This window comes from Telmatherina bonti, assembly GCF_933228915.1.
Source record: "Telmatherina bonti genome assembly, chromosome: 8".
Classification (NCBI taxonomy): domain Eukaryota; kingdom Metazoa; phylum Chordata; class Actinopteri; order Atheriniformes; family Telmatherinidae; genus Telmatherina; species Telmatherina bonti.
Window position 1 is genome coordinate 30,031,529 of NC_136626.1, and position 14,729 is coordinate 30,046,257.

Here is a 14,729-nt window from a genome sequence, read left to right on the forward strand (position 1 = left end):
GAATGGTTTGTCTCCTGTATGGATTCTCATGTGTTGGTTTAGGCTCGACTTTTGAGTAAATTTTTTTCCACATTCATCACAGCTGAATGGTTTGTCTCCTGTGTGGACTCTCATGTGTATGTTTAAGCTTGTCTTTTGAGTAAATCTTTGTCCACATTCATCACAACAGAATGGTTTGTTACCTGTGTGGACTCTTACGTGTTGGTTTAAGTGTGTCTTTTGACTAAATCTTTGTCCACATTCATCGCAGCTGAATGGTTTGTCTCCTGTGTGGATTCTCATGTGTTTGTTTAAGTTTGATTTATGACTAAATCTTTGTCCACATTCATCACAGCTGAATGGTTTGTCGTCTGTGTGGTTTCTCATGTGTATGTTTAAGCTTGTCTTTTGAGTAAATCTTTTTTCACATTCATTACAGCTGAATGGTTTATCTCCTGTGTGGACTCTCATGTGTTGGTTTAAGCATGTCTTTTGAATAAATCTTTGGCCACATTCATCACAACAGAATGGTTTGTTACCTGTGTGGACTCTTACGTGTTGGTTTAAGTGTGTCTTTTGACTAAATCTTTGTCCACATTCATCGCAGCTGAATGGTTTGTCTCCTGTGTGGATTCTCATGTGTTTGTTTAAGTTTGATTTATGACTAAATCTTTGTCCACATTCATCACAGCTGAATGGTTTGTTGTCTGTGTGGTTTCTTATGTGTATGTTTAAGCTTGTCTTTTGAGTAAATCTTTTTCCACATTCATCACAGCTGAATGGTTTGTCTCCTGTGTGGACTCTCATGTGTATGTTTAAGCTTGTCTTTTGAGTAAATATTTGGCCACATTTATCACAACCGAATGGTTTGTTACCTGTGTGGACTCTTGCATGTTGGTTTAAGTGTGTCTTTTGAGTAAATTTTTGTCCACATTCATCACAGTTGAATGGTTTGTCTCCTGTGTGGATTCTCATGTGTGTGTTTAAGCTTGTCTTTTGGGTAAATCTTAGTCCACATTCATCACAGCTGAATGGTTTGTCTCCTGTGTGGATTTTCATGTGCATATTTAAGTTTGTCTTTTGACTAAATCTTTGTCCACATTCATCACAGCTGAATGGTTTGTCTCCTGTGTGGATTCTCATGTGTATGTTTAAACTTGTCTTTCGACTAAATCTTTGTCCACATTCATCACAGTTGAATGGTTTGTCTCCTGTGTGGATTCTCAAGTGTACATTTAAGTTTGTCTTTTGAGTAAATCTTTTTCCACATTCATCACAGCTGAATGGTTTGTCTCCTGTGTGGACTCTTGCGTGTTGGTTTAAGCTTGTCTTTTGAGTAAATCTTTGTTCACATTCATCACAGCTGAATGGTTTGTCTCCTGTGTGGACTCTTGCGTGTTGGTTTAAGCTTGTCTTTTGAGTAAATCTTTGTTCACATTCATCACAACTGAATGGTTTGTCTCCTGTGTGGATTCTCATGTGTATTCTAAGATTCGCTTTTTGAAGAAACGTTTTGCCACAGATCTCACAGCTGATATGTTTTTTGTCTGAGTGGACTCCTTTCTGCAAAGTGACACATTGCAAAGTTTTTAAACATTTCTTACTCTTCAAACAGCTGGAAAGCCTTTTTGTTAATGGCCTGTGATTAAATCTTTGGGAGTGCAACTCCTCACCACATTCAGAGCCGATCATGGCAATGTTACACTTCACATCACTGTTTCCATCTGACCCATGTGCCCTGCTGTCATTCCAGTCTTTATCACCACCACCCTCCATTTTAGTTCCAAAACTGGACAAAAGTTTTTTCTGTGAAGAGCCTGACGCCTTTTTGTTACTGATTAGTTCTGGCACACTTCATCAGGTTCTGACCTAATCTATTCAGCAGAGTTGAAATTCTACTTCTGTTTCCTTTAGTTTGGGTTTAATGAAGGTGAGCTGATTATAAGGAAGGCTGATATTCGTTTTCATTATCTTCATAGCAGTTTTATTCTTTGGTCAACTGGAGACACTGTCCACTAGTCCATCATCAACTGCTCTCCGTCCTGGCTGGCCATACTTCCTCCTTTTCCTCTATTATGAGAAGGTCAAGGTCCTGCTTGTTCAGACTCCATTTACAAGGAACTCCCTCTGTAATCACCAAATGTTGCTGCACATCATCAGGAAACCCTGAAATAAAAAGAAAGATAACTTTGGATTTTAACACCACAAAACAAATAAAAATCCCCAAAAGACATTTCCACAACTGACAGGCTCATCCAAAGTTGTAGCTTATTTGTATAACTGGTAAATAGTTGAGCCATAGGATGGAATGTATAGGAAAGACTACATGTTGTGGGTGTGTTGGTCAGAACACAAGGAAGGAAGGTTCATGAAGTCCAGTGGTTTCCTTCTCACATTCAGGCTTGTTACAGCACAGCAGCACAATAGGTACAAATAATATTTACATCCACATTCTTGTTATGTATGTGTGAGGTCAAAATCCTCACAGGCCCCACTGATGGGGCCTGCGATGTGCGGATGCAACGCTCACAACCCAAAACACGTGTGGACTATTGACAATCATGGCGGAAGGATGAGTGGACACACCAGTTAGTGAAAAGCACTAACTGGTGCTTTTCCAGTTTCCATCCTCAACAAGGCGCCCCCATTGCTATTATCTGGAACTGATTTGAGTTTAGAAAGTTGGACACAGAGCAGAAATTTGTAATTTGCAAGGTTTGCAGACAAATAGTGCAAACAAAGCTGCGTGAAACCACCAATTTACAGTGGATTGCAAAAGTATTCATACCCCTTGAACTTTTCCACATTTTGATGCATTACGTCACAAACATAAATATATTTATATTTGAATTTTATGTGAAAGACCACCACAAAGTGTCACACAATTGTGAAGTACAAGGAAAATAGTTTTTTCACGAATAACTAACGGAAAAGTGCAGTGTGCAAAAGTATTCAGGCTCATTTTCTCTGAGCGCAACCAATTGCCTTCAGAAGTTGTGTGATGACTGTTGAATGAGTGAATGTTGGCCGAGTGACTAAATAGAGTACACCTGTCAGATCAAATTACAGAGGATCCAAAAATGATCTCTGCTTTCACAGCTATACTTTTCCAAAATCTTTATTTCAAACAAATAGATGTAGAGAACCCTGCAGATTTGTTCTGCAGGATTAAATATATTAGAACTATAAATGATGAACAAAGAAATGCATGCGATTGTTCATTATCCTTTGAGGAGGGTAAAAAAAGCCCTTAAAAAATGAAAAGATAATAAATATCCCGGAAACGATGGTCTTACAAGTGTGAGTTCTATAAAACGTTTCAGGATCCCACTGCTGAGTTTCTTTTGCATGTATTAAAATAACGGTGAGTTACCTTCATCAATAAGACATGGTCAAATTACATTAATTCCTAAAACTGAAAAAGATCATCTATCACTAGGAATTTGGCGTACATTCACTTATTGCATTTTTAAAATATTTTCTCAAATGTTGATTTGAAGACTGAAACTGTGTTTAGATTCCATTATTGATGAAACTCAATCTTTACCATTAAACCTTCATTAAAAATCATAAATATTCTTTTCAAAGGTTGTAATGAAATAAAGCAGTAAAATTAACCTATAAACCAAAAAGAAATATTGATATTCCACAAACACCTCCATGAAAATGCATGAAATGGTGTGGTATGTCCTGTGTCCCGCATCAGTTTCATCAGTGGCACTTTTCAGAGCCGTTAAAGAACCTGACTAAAATGCTGTGTAGCCATAAAGGAAATTTGTATTTTAAAAGGACAAAGTAATTAAGAGAGATGGGAGACAAACCAAGAAAAAAAAAAAAAAAAAAAAAAGGGGGGGGGGGCCCTCTAAAATACATGTGTTGCCTCTTTGTACTATGACTGGATGAACTGAACCTGTTACTCCGTGAAATAAGCAAGTTATCCACAGGCTAATGCTAACTTACTTTGATCAACTCCAGCGTCTGATGTCGGACACACCACTAGCTGACATCATTCATGATGTCAGCTAGTGGTGCAGGCCGAAACCCTCAGGTGTTCACTGGGTCATTAAATAGGCTAGTCCGGTGTGCTTAGCCTGTGATCCTACATCATTAGTTGCTGCTACATTCATTCTGTTCTCAAGCACATATCATGCCAACTAAAATCAGCCTTCACTTGCATATTACCGTGTGTGGTGACGGATTTGGAGAGGAAAGATGGATTTATAAATGTGGGATAAATCATAATTATAATATTCCATTCATATAAATTTTATTAATAATTTAAATAAATTAATATAATATTCCATTCTAGGTTGCACCGTCTGTTGGCAGCAAATTGTAGTAGCTCTGACTTGCTATCTTGATTTTTTTAAAAGTACAAAGTCTTCTCACATAGAGATTAACTCAAATTAGGTTTTTTTTCTGAGGATTTCATGCCACTTCGGAGGGTGTGCTGCAAGTAAGATTTTTCTGCATATTTTTGGCTCTTTCAAGACTTGTTATGATGAGTCTCCATGGCAACAAAAGACTTGTTTACAATCGGGATCAACTGATTAACCGCTCCCAAATCAGGATTATCAGTGAAACAACACATCAAATCCCAACGGAGTTGAAAAGAAAGAAGAGGTTGCAGAGCGTGAGTGAGACAGAGGACAAAGCGATGGAGATTTAAACCATTTCTCCCAACCGTCTTAATGGGTAATGTGAGATTGCTAGCTAACAAAGTGGACGAGCTCGAGGTGCTAACAAGGTCTCAGAAAGAATACAGAGTGCAGTATTATGTGCTTCACCGAGACATGGCTGCATGAACACACCCCTGACTGTAATGTGTGTGTACCAGGCATTAAAACGGTCCATGCGGAGCGCAGTAGACAACAAAGCGGAAAGCTAAAGGGTGGTGGAATTGCAGTGCTGGTTAACCAGCGTTGGTATCATCCTGGACATGTTACATTCAAGGAAAGGATATGCACAAGGGACATCGAACTGTTAGCTGTGAGCTTCCGTCCATATTATTTACCCAGAGAGTTTACCTGTGTTATTCTGGTAGCGGTTTACATAATACCTGGTACCGCACCAGACACAGCCTGTGACGCCATCAGCTCTGTCATTGCTCGGCTACAAACACAGCATCCAAACTCCTTCATGGCGATCTCTGGAGGCTTCAACGTCTCTCTCTCTCTGCAACTCTACCAACATTCCAGCAGTTTGTCAGCTGCTCCACCAGAGAAAATAAGATGTTGGACTTATTTTATGCAAAGATGAATAATGGATACAGTTGTTCTGCCCTGCCTCCTTTAGGAAGATCTGACCATAACCTGGTTCTTCTCACCTCCACCTACAAGCCCATCGTTCAGCTGCAATCAGTCATAACAAAGACTATCAAAATCTGGTCTGCTGAAAATGCTCTTAGAGGAGGCTTTGAGGCTACAGACTGGAACATCCTCTGTGAACCTCATGGAGACGACATCAACACCATGACTGAGTGTGTGACAGATTACATAAACTTCTGTGTGGACAGCATCGTCCCAAGAAGAACAGTGAGGTGCTTCCCCAATAACAAACCCTGGATCACCAGTGACCTGAAAAAGCTGCTGAACATCAAAAAGTAAGCCTTCAGGGATGGAGACAGGGAGTTATTGAGGGCAACACAAAAACAAATTAAAACACAAACTAAGAAGTGCAAGGAGGACTACAGGAAGAAGTTAGAAAGTCAGCTCCAGCAGAATAACGTGAGGGATGTGTGGTCTGGAATGAAGAAGATCCCCGGCTTCAAGTTAAAGGGGGACCGGCCTGACAGGTCTGGACAGAGCTAATGAGCTGAACATATTCTTCAACAGGTTCAGTTCACCCCCTACCTCCAGCCCAACAGACCACACACCCTTCATAAGCCCACTGCTTCCCTGTCACGCCTCCAATATGTCACCCTGCAGCTCAGTCATGGACCAGAACACATCTTCATCTCCCTCCACATCAGGACATCCTGAGACCTCCACCTTGTTTGTCTCCTGCAATCAGGTTAAGAAGCAACTTGAGAAACTGAACCAGAACAAGGCTGCAGGTCCAGATGGTGTCAGTCCCAGAGTTCTCAAGACCTGCTCAAAACAACTATGTCCAATTCTCCAGCACCTTTCAACACCAGTCTGAGACAAAATAGAGTCCCAGTGCTGTGGAAAACCTCCTGCCTTGTTCCAGTGCCTAAAAAAACACAACCAGCTGAACGAAGTGACTACAGACCAGTTGCCCTGACATCTCACATCATGAAAGTCCTGGAGAGACTCTTACTGGCTCACCTCAACAAGCAAGTAAACACCTTTCAGGACCCATTACAGTTTGCATATCGTAATGGACTTGGGGTTGAAGATGCCATCATATACCTGCTCCAGAGAGCGCACTCTCATCTGGACCATTCAGGCAGCACTCTGAGGGTCATGTTCTTTGATTTCTCAAGTGCTTTTGATACCATTCAGCCTGCTTTGTTATGTGAGAAGCTCCATAAATTCCAGGTGGATACCTCCACAACCACCTGGATCTATGACTAGCTCACAAACAGACCCCAGTTTGTGAGACTGAAAGGTTGTGTGTCTGAGATGGAGGTCAGCAGCACTGGTGCACCACAAGGAACTGTACTCTGGCCATTCCTCTTCACTCTGTACACCTCAGACTTCCAGTACAACTCTGAGTCCTGTCATCTGCAGAAATACTCTGATGACTCTGCAGTTGTGGGGTATATCAGTGATGGACAAGAAGCAGAGTACAGAGAACTGTCAGTCAGTTTGTTAAATGGTGCGGTGATAATCGTCTAATATTAAATACCAGCTAAACAAAAGAGATGATTGTTGACTTCAGGAGGAACAAGAATAAAAAAAGCACTGTTTCCATCCTGGGAGAGGAGGTGGAGGAATACAAGTATCTTGGATTCAGCTGGACAACAAACTGAACTAGAAATGCAACACTGAATACATCTACAAGGAAGGTCAAAGCAGACTGTACTTCTTAAGGAAGTTGAGATCTTTTAACGTCTGCACCAAGATGTTGCATATCTTCTATAAGTCTGTTGTGGAGAGTGCAGTCAGCTTTGCAGCCATCTGCTGGGGTAGTAGCATCAGAACCAGAGACTTGAAGAGAATCAACAAACTGATCAAGAAAGCTGGTTCTGTGCTTGGAGTAATTCTGGAGCCGCTGGAGCTGATTGTCCAAAGAAGAATGCCACACAAGCTGACAAAGATGATGGAGGATTCTTCACACCCTCTCCACAACACAGTGCAGAAACAACAAAGTGTGTTCAGTGACAGGCTTCTTCAGGTCCGACGTAAGACTGAAAGATAAAGGAGATCATTCCTGCCAGCAGCCATCAGCCTCCGGAACAAGACCTCCTCAAATTAATTATTATATACTACAATGTTGAATTTCCCTTTGGGATTAATAAATTATTGTTCATTTCAGAAAAAAAAAACTAGCACATGCTTTATTTATTCATTTATTTAAAGAAGCATATCAAATCCAGGAGTCTCCAGTCTTTGTAAGAAGCCCATCATGTGTCTGTAGCCATTTTAGAGGCTGAACTTTTAAGCCAGAAAGCTCACAGGGCTCAGAATTCACAAACATTCATACCAGGCGAGAGGATTAGGCCACAGACTTCAGAGAGTTAACCAACATTTAATCTGTGCTAGTAAATGTTAAGCACTATATTTATTCTAAATTAATTTACCGTTTCTTTTTATCACATAGACACAGAGGAGCCAGCTGCAGCCCCAGTCCCCTCCCTTTCCCAGTGTCCTCTCTGTCCCAGTGTCCCTCCCTGGGACTGGGACGAACACTGGGACTGGGAGCAGCCTATCCCAGTCTCAGGGAGCAGCAATGTGGTCAGCTACATAACAGTTGTCATCATTACAGTCTGTTTTTTTTTATCATTTAAAATATTACATAAAATGAGACATATTTTTAAAGAAAGTGAAAAATATTTTTGTTACATTATAGTAAGTATGAAATAAACCATTTGTACTGGTTTTACTGGATACTATAAAGTTGATTGGAAACACTGATTATCCTGTATGTCTTTATTATTCCCATGAACGGCAATTTATTAGATCGGCTTAAAGCAGTTGAAGCAAAAACAAAGTTCTAAAATTTGCAATCAAGTGCTGGGGTCTATGTCATTGTCTTTAATAGGGCCCAAAATTCCTGGCAGCCCCCCTCGCTATCTATATATTTCTTTATTTGAGTGAATTGATAAGCATATTGTATATGTAATGTATCTATGCAATTTGTCACTAACTAAGATTCTAAAATGTCCACCTACAGACGTGCAACCACTGGAGTATTCGCAAATCCTCACTTTGGTCCGAAGTTTTTAAAACAATCGTTCTTGAGTCCATAAATCTGCATTTTAGCGTGGATGACAGGCCAAGTTGGAGAGAAATTTCTTCCCTCTTTTTTTTTTTTAAGTATCCTGCTACCTGTGGACAAGACCTAAATCTGCCTGTTCAGCTAACTTGCCTTCACTACTTGAACACAATGCAATGCTGCCATCTAGTGGCCGAATAGAATCACATCAGAAGACACGTGGCGAGCTGGAATCCCTCGTATGCACAAGAAAAATAACCAATAAAGTCCTAAATATCTTTCACGTAAATTAATGTAGCAAACTCAAATAGACTTGTACAAAACAATTTTGCAACTGCAGGGTTAGCTTAGGACAGATGTAAGTCAAGGTGTACATAAAGAATAAATAGTATCATTTACACAGATTAATGTACTGATTAAGGATACTGACATGCAGGATGGCAGCCACGATTTTCCAATCGATTTGAACAGCACTTGATAATATATACTGGACAGGACCGAGCTTTCCTCACAATATCCGTTATAGATTTATTCTTCCTCCATTCTTTCAACAAGTCCTGCTTATTAGAGTATTATAGTGTCATGCTCTTTAAGGGGACTTTGTCCCTTTAGTCTTATAGAGGAAGGAAAACCTTTAAAAAAATTTTTAAAAAAAATAAATCCGCGGTCACACAAAAACCCACATCAGTGCTACAAAGCTTCCACTCTGCCCCACCAAAAACCTAACCTCAGTAATCACCAAACATCACAAATACATATATTCATGTAGTACGCCCACTTACTTATTAAATCAAACATATCACACCAAGGGATGTGAAGTCTCACCTCCTTTCCTGGCGACGCTTCCCTCGATTTAAAAAAAAAACAAAAAACTACAACAACTATCCGATCCCTCTTTCTGCCCAGCGAGTTGGTCCCTGCAGAGGACAGAAACGAACATTAATCAATGTAAAAGTTACATCGGACTCACCAGCTGTAGTTTAAAGTAGGCTACCATTTAAATATGTTGCAGAAAATACCTTGCGTGGAAAAGAAGCGGATCATCGAGATCTTTATTTACTAATCAACAATGTTGAGTCGTTTTAGAAAAGTCCCGAGTCGTTCTTCTTATGTTTTTCTCCTTCGGCTTGTTTTTGTTCTTCTTCTTCTTCATTATTTCTGGGAGGCTCAACGCCGTTAGACCTATTGCTGCCCCTCACAGTCTATAAAAGAAACTGCATCTTGCTATGTTGACTGAAGTGCAGACAAAATCCATAATTACTGCAATCACATCTTTCTTATTCGTCTGTGTGCCAAAAAGTGTTTTTAGCGATATTTTTTCAAATCCAAATTTTACTGGAGACTTAAACAATCGACTCTTTTCTTGTTCATAGAGCTCACACTCTATAAACATGATGGTCAGTCTCTGTTTTCCTGCCACAAACACAGTCTGTCAGCTCTCTTTCCAACAAGGAAAAAAGCTGTTTGGTCCGGACCACTGTAATGAGTGGTCCATGCTACTGGGTGGCAAACAACTCCGTTTTAGCTACAAACTATACATTTCAGATACCATAAGAAGAAAGGCTTATTCATTTATTTATTTATTTATTTTAACATTTTTTATGGAGGAACAAAACACATAATAGATTTTTTTTTTTTTTTTTTTTTAAAAGGCAATTGGTAAAACAATATGAAAAATGAAGTATTAATGCATTAGAGTTTGAGTCATTGGTAGGTAGCATTAAAGTTAATTTCTTAAAAACTCTTCTTTTCATACATTTTCACACAACCTCTCCTGAAATAAGGCTTGCAAACTGTTCTTTTACCTCCTGCTTAATCTCTTATATAGTGGTTATCAAGATCCTGTTCTGAAACCAAGTATAACAGAATATTTAGTAGAAGGACCTATATTCATGCAAAAGTGGCATAGAGTAGATTAACAAACTCATTGCTACATTGTTTGAATCTAAGGCTACGTTCACACTACAGGCTGAAGTGACTTGAATCCGATGTTTTTGCCCCTATGCGACCTGTAACCGATCTTTTCTTAACAGTCTGAACGACACAGATCTGATATTTTAGAATGCGACCCAGGCCACTTGGATATGTGGTCCTAAATCCGATATGTATCTGATCTTTTGCCATGCGACTTCAGTCTGAACGGTCAGGTCGCATTGATCCGACCGACGCGTCATTGACACACGACAAACTTAAGTATTCTGCGTTTGTTGTTTATGAACTCTTTATCGGTAAATGTGTTCACATCACTCTCCCACCAATCCTGACTGCGACTCCGTACCCAAACGTTTCTCTCTACAGTTGTTGCTGCCACAGCTCCACAAAAGGCCTTGACCAAAACTTTTACTTTCCTCTTCAGTAAACGTCTCCTTAAAACAAACCCATTCACAATGTTGTTGCTACAGTTGGACAAAACTTTTAACTTTTTTTTTTACTTTTACGGTTGGACAAAACTTTTAAAATAGCAAATGCTCTGCTGCCATTCATATTTACTTCTGCAAACATAAAGACGTCACACGCACTCTCACTGCACGTTGCAGTGTCTTCTACACATGCGGGACGCTTCTGGTGCGCATGAGGTTCATACAGGAGATCACATACAAGTCACATTTGATCGGAAATGTGAACGAACGTTCAAAAAATTCGGATTTCACAAAAACATCCGATATGAGCAGCAAGCCCTGCAGTCCGAACGTAGGCTAAGATATTCCATAATTATGATCAACACATCGGACAAACAGCCAAATCTGCAATTTTCTTAATGAAAAAGCCTAATCTAATAATATAAAATGGCTTGTAGGACCCAAAGTCAAAGAAACATGTTTAAAAATGTTAAATACTATCTATTCAGTATCGAATGTTTTAAATTGTAGGTTTGAATTTGAGATCAATATGGTATTGAGTGAAGTCTATGGTATCTTGTGAGATTTTGGAGCCAACAAAAGCCATGGCCAAAGGCTAGTAACCCACTTTCATGTTATGTATTTTGGCAAATTTCCACTCACAATAGAAGACTGACACCTGGGCTTTTTATTCTATGCAGTTTCCCAAAGACTGGATCATTTGTACTCTGAGGACAAGTTGCCATTGTTCTTATTTGGCATTTGGGGCAGTCCCTGTCCTCAGAGTACAAATTATCCAGTCTTTGGGCGTAGTGGACGCGGGGTACACGGGGGACATGTCCCCCGCACTTTCCCACTTCCAATGCAGAAACATGTTTTTACGAGCCGCACCTAAACGCATCACAGGCAGGCGAAGCTACAAGCTAACAACAAACTCTGTGTGGTAACGGAGAAGCCTGTCTTTGGTGTTATTCACATCTTCAAACATGTTCAGCAAACCAGCTAAGAGACAAAAAAAAAAACCTAACAAACCGAAACAGCAGAAACAGAGACTGTATTGTATATTTCACCATGTGGATTATAAAGATATCAGATAGATGTCAATTAAATTAGCTAAGCTTACTAGTTAAGGCAAAGGTAGTAGTATCTACATTTACTTGAATATCCTTTTGGATAAATTGTACTATTGGTAGTTGTTTTGTTGCAAAAATGTTTTTACTTCAGTATTATTATTCTAAAGTAATAATAAGATGCTATTACTGAAGTAAAGTTAGGCTACTATTTAGGCTGCTCTGAGATTAATCACTTCTGGGTAGAAAATAAGAATATCAATGTATTTTCTGTTGCTCTGACTGATGTATTTGTAAAGATTTAATCATTTTTTGTGGTAGTTAAAGTTTAAAGTAAATGAGTTTTATGATTACTGTTTATTATTTTGATTGAATGATTACATTCATGTTATTTGATTAATAAAATCAGATGTCAGGCTACACAGCATTTTAGTCGTTTTTTTTCTAGATACATTTTTATTCTTACTCAAGTAATTCTTTGGATGAGTACTTTTTACTTCTATGGAAGTAACATTTTCTAAAGAAACAATATCCTTGCTTGAATTTTTGCTAATTTACCCCCCAGGAATAAACCCATTCCTTCTTCATTTCTGCACAGAAGTTGTGCTTACTGTTTTTTTGCACATTTTCTTTTTGTCTTTATACAATAGAAGGAGCAGGGTGAGGATGGAGAAAGTGGTCCAGAGGCCAGCAGCAGGGATGGACATGGATGGTCTTCACAACAGGAGAAATTATAACTAAAGTCCTGCCTTAGAATGTGTCTGTTATAACTAAGAGGAAATATTGATAGCATCAAAGGGATTTTGAGATTAAATTCTACAACAATTTCACTTTTACTACTGTATGTATGTAGTTAAATAATTTTTCATTTATTTATGGATAGCCCCCACTCAAATATTAACATAAACTGATATTTATTTTCTGATATTTATTTTGATCATATTACTGTTTCTGCTTGAGTGTAAAATGAAATTTAGAGCTCATGGTATTATTTTGTAATATAGTTTTTTTTTTTACCCTGTAGTCTTTGATTACCTTCAAAAAGGAAATACTTACACAAATGTAGTTTATCTGTCATTTAGAAGACAATATTTGTGTATAATTCATTTATTTGCATATATAATCTGACCTCTGGATCATGCAGTAGGCATTGGTCATAACGTTCTTTTTAACTGATTAATTTTACACATCTGTGCTGTCATCATTGATGATAAAATAAATGATAAAATAAATTATGAAATTACATTTTAATGTTGACATGTTCAATGTTGGGTCACTTTTTCCATTATATTAAATGATGTGGCTTACTAGCCTGTTACCGTGTCACTTCCATGTCATTTTGGTGCTGATATATTTAAACAAGAATGGTCTTTTACCAAACCTTTTGTTTTCAATGTCGTCATTTGGCACATAATAATCTGACTACTCACCCTGTAGATACTCCAGGGTCATTCTCTGTCAACTCAACCAGTTTAGCAGATTTAGATTTTGACTTTAGAGTTTGATAGTACCAGTATATCATTTTAAAGAACTAAAGTTGGTTCCCTGGTGCTGTGCTGTTTATAGTTATGTCGTTCTTTAGCTGCTAAGGATAGATGCAACTGAAGTGTCTTTTAAAAACTCATCTTTTTACATTGACTTTTAACTCCAGAAAGCAAGACCACCAGGTCTTTTTTGTCTTATTTTGTCTTTGAACTATTTTATTGTCTTTCAACTGTTTTGATTTTATGCAATTAATGTTGATTTATTTTATTTTACCTGTACAGCACTTTGATGGCCTCGTGATATGTGAAAGTGGAGGATGATAAATGACCATAGGTGAGGGTAGGAACGTAGATTGACTGGTAAATCGAGAGCTTCGCCTTCTGGCTCAGCTCCTTCTTCACCACGACAGACCGGCGCAGAGTCCGCATTACTGCAGACGCCGCACCGATCCGTCTGTCGATCTTGCGCTCAGTCCTTCCCTCACTCATGAACAAGACCCGGAGATATTTAAACTCCTCCACTTGAGGCAGGACCTCACTCCCGACCCGGAGAGGGCAATCCACCATATTCTGGCTGAGGACTATGGTCTCAGATTTGAAGGTGCTGAGTCCCATCCCAGCCGCTTCACACTTGGCCGCGAATCGCTCAAGTGAGAGATGGAGATCACAACCAGATGAAGCCAACAGGCCGAGCGCTGCGCTTCCAGCGGCGGAGGAGGGGAGGGCGGCGGGGCGACTGCTCCCCCAGCCGTGGCGCGAGTCCAGCCACGCTTCGCACCCCAGCCCGACCGACCCAGCCCTCAGAGCCAATCCTTGTCCCGAAGTTACGGATCTGATTTGCCGACTTCCCTTACCCCCCTTGATCCAACATGCCAGAGGCTGTTCACCTTGGAGATCTGCTGCGGATATGGGTACGGCCTGGCGCGAGATTTACACCTTCTCCCCCGGATTTTCAAGGGCCAGCGAGGGACCCAAAAAAAAAAACAGGGACCCAATCCTGAGGCCACCAAGTCGGATCCCCTCAAAACCTCGGCTGCGCCTAGAAATTCTGTCCATATAAGTTATGGACAGAATCTGTGATAAAGGGCAGCCTTGGCGGAGTCCAACCCTCACCGGAAATGAATCCGACTTACTACCGGCAATTCGGACCAAGCTCTGACACCTGTCGTACAGGGACCGGACAGCTTGCATACTCCCGGAGTACCCCCACAGGAGGGTACTCCAGGGGACATGGTCGAACGCCTTCTCCAGGTCCACAAAGCACATGTAGATTGGTTGGGCAAACTCCCATGCCCACTACCCTTTCATCCACTGGGATAAACCCCAACGTGCAGCCACCAAGCTGGGGGCTGATGAGAATGCCCACACCTGTTCGGCGCCTCTCACCATGAAAAACTCCTGAGTGGAAGAAAGTCCAGCCCCTCTCGAGGGTACTGGTTCCAGAGCCCAAGCCATGCGCTGAGGTGAGTCCAACTATATAGAGTCGGAATCGCTCAACCTCGCGCACAAGCTCAGGC

The 14,729-nt window shown here is 40.1% G+C and overlaps 1 long non-coding RNA gene across 1 annotated transcript; it reads right to left on the minus strand.

The window, feature by feature from the left end:
• Positions 1–615: 615 nt before the first annotated feature.
• On the minus strand, positions 616–9,457 carry LOC306759824. The gene is made up of 3 exons (XR_013771432.1): positions 9,339–9,457; positions 9,145–9,236; positions 616–2,145 (listed from the first exon to the last, which is right to left on the minus strand). It is a non-coding gene; the product is annotated as an uncharacterized lncRNA (long non-coding RNA).
• Positions 9,458–14,729: the final 5,272 nt, after the last annotated feature.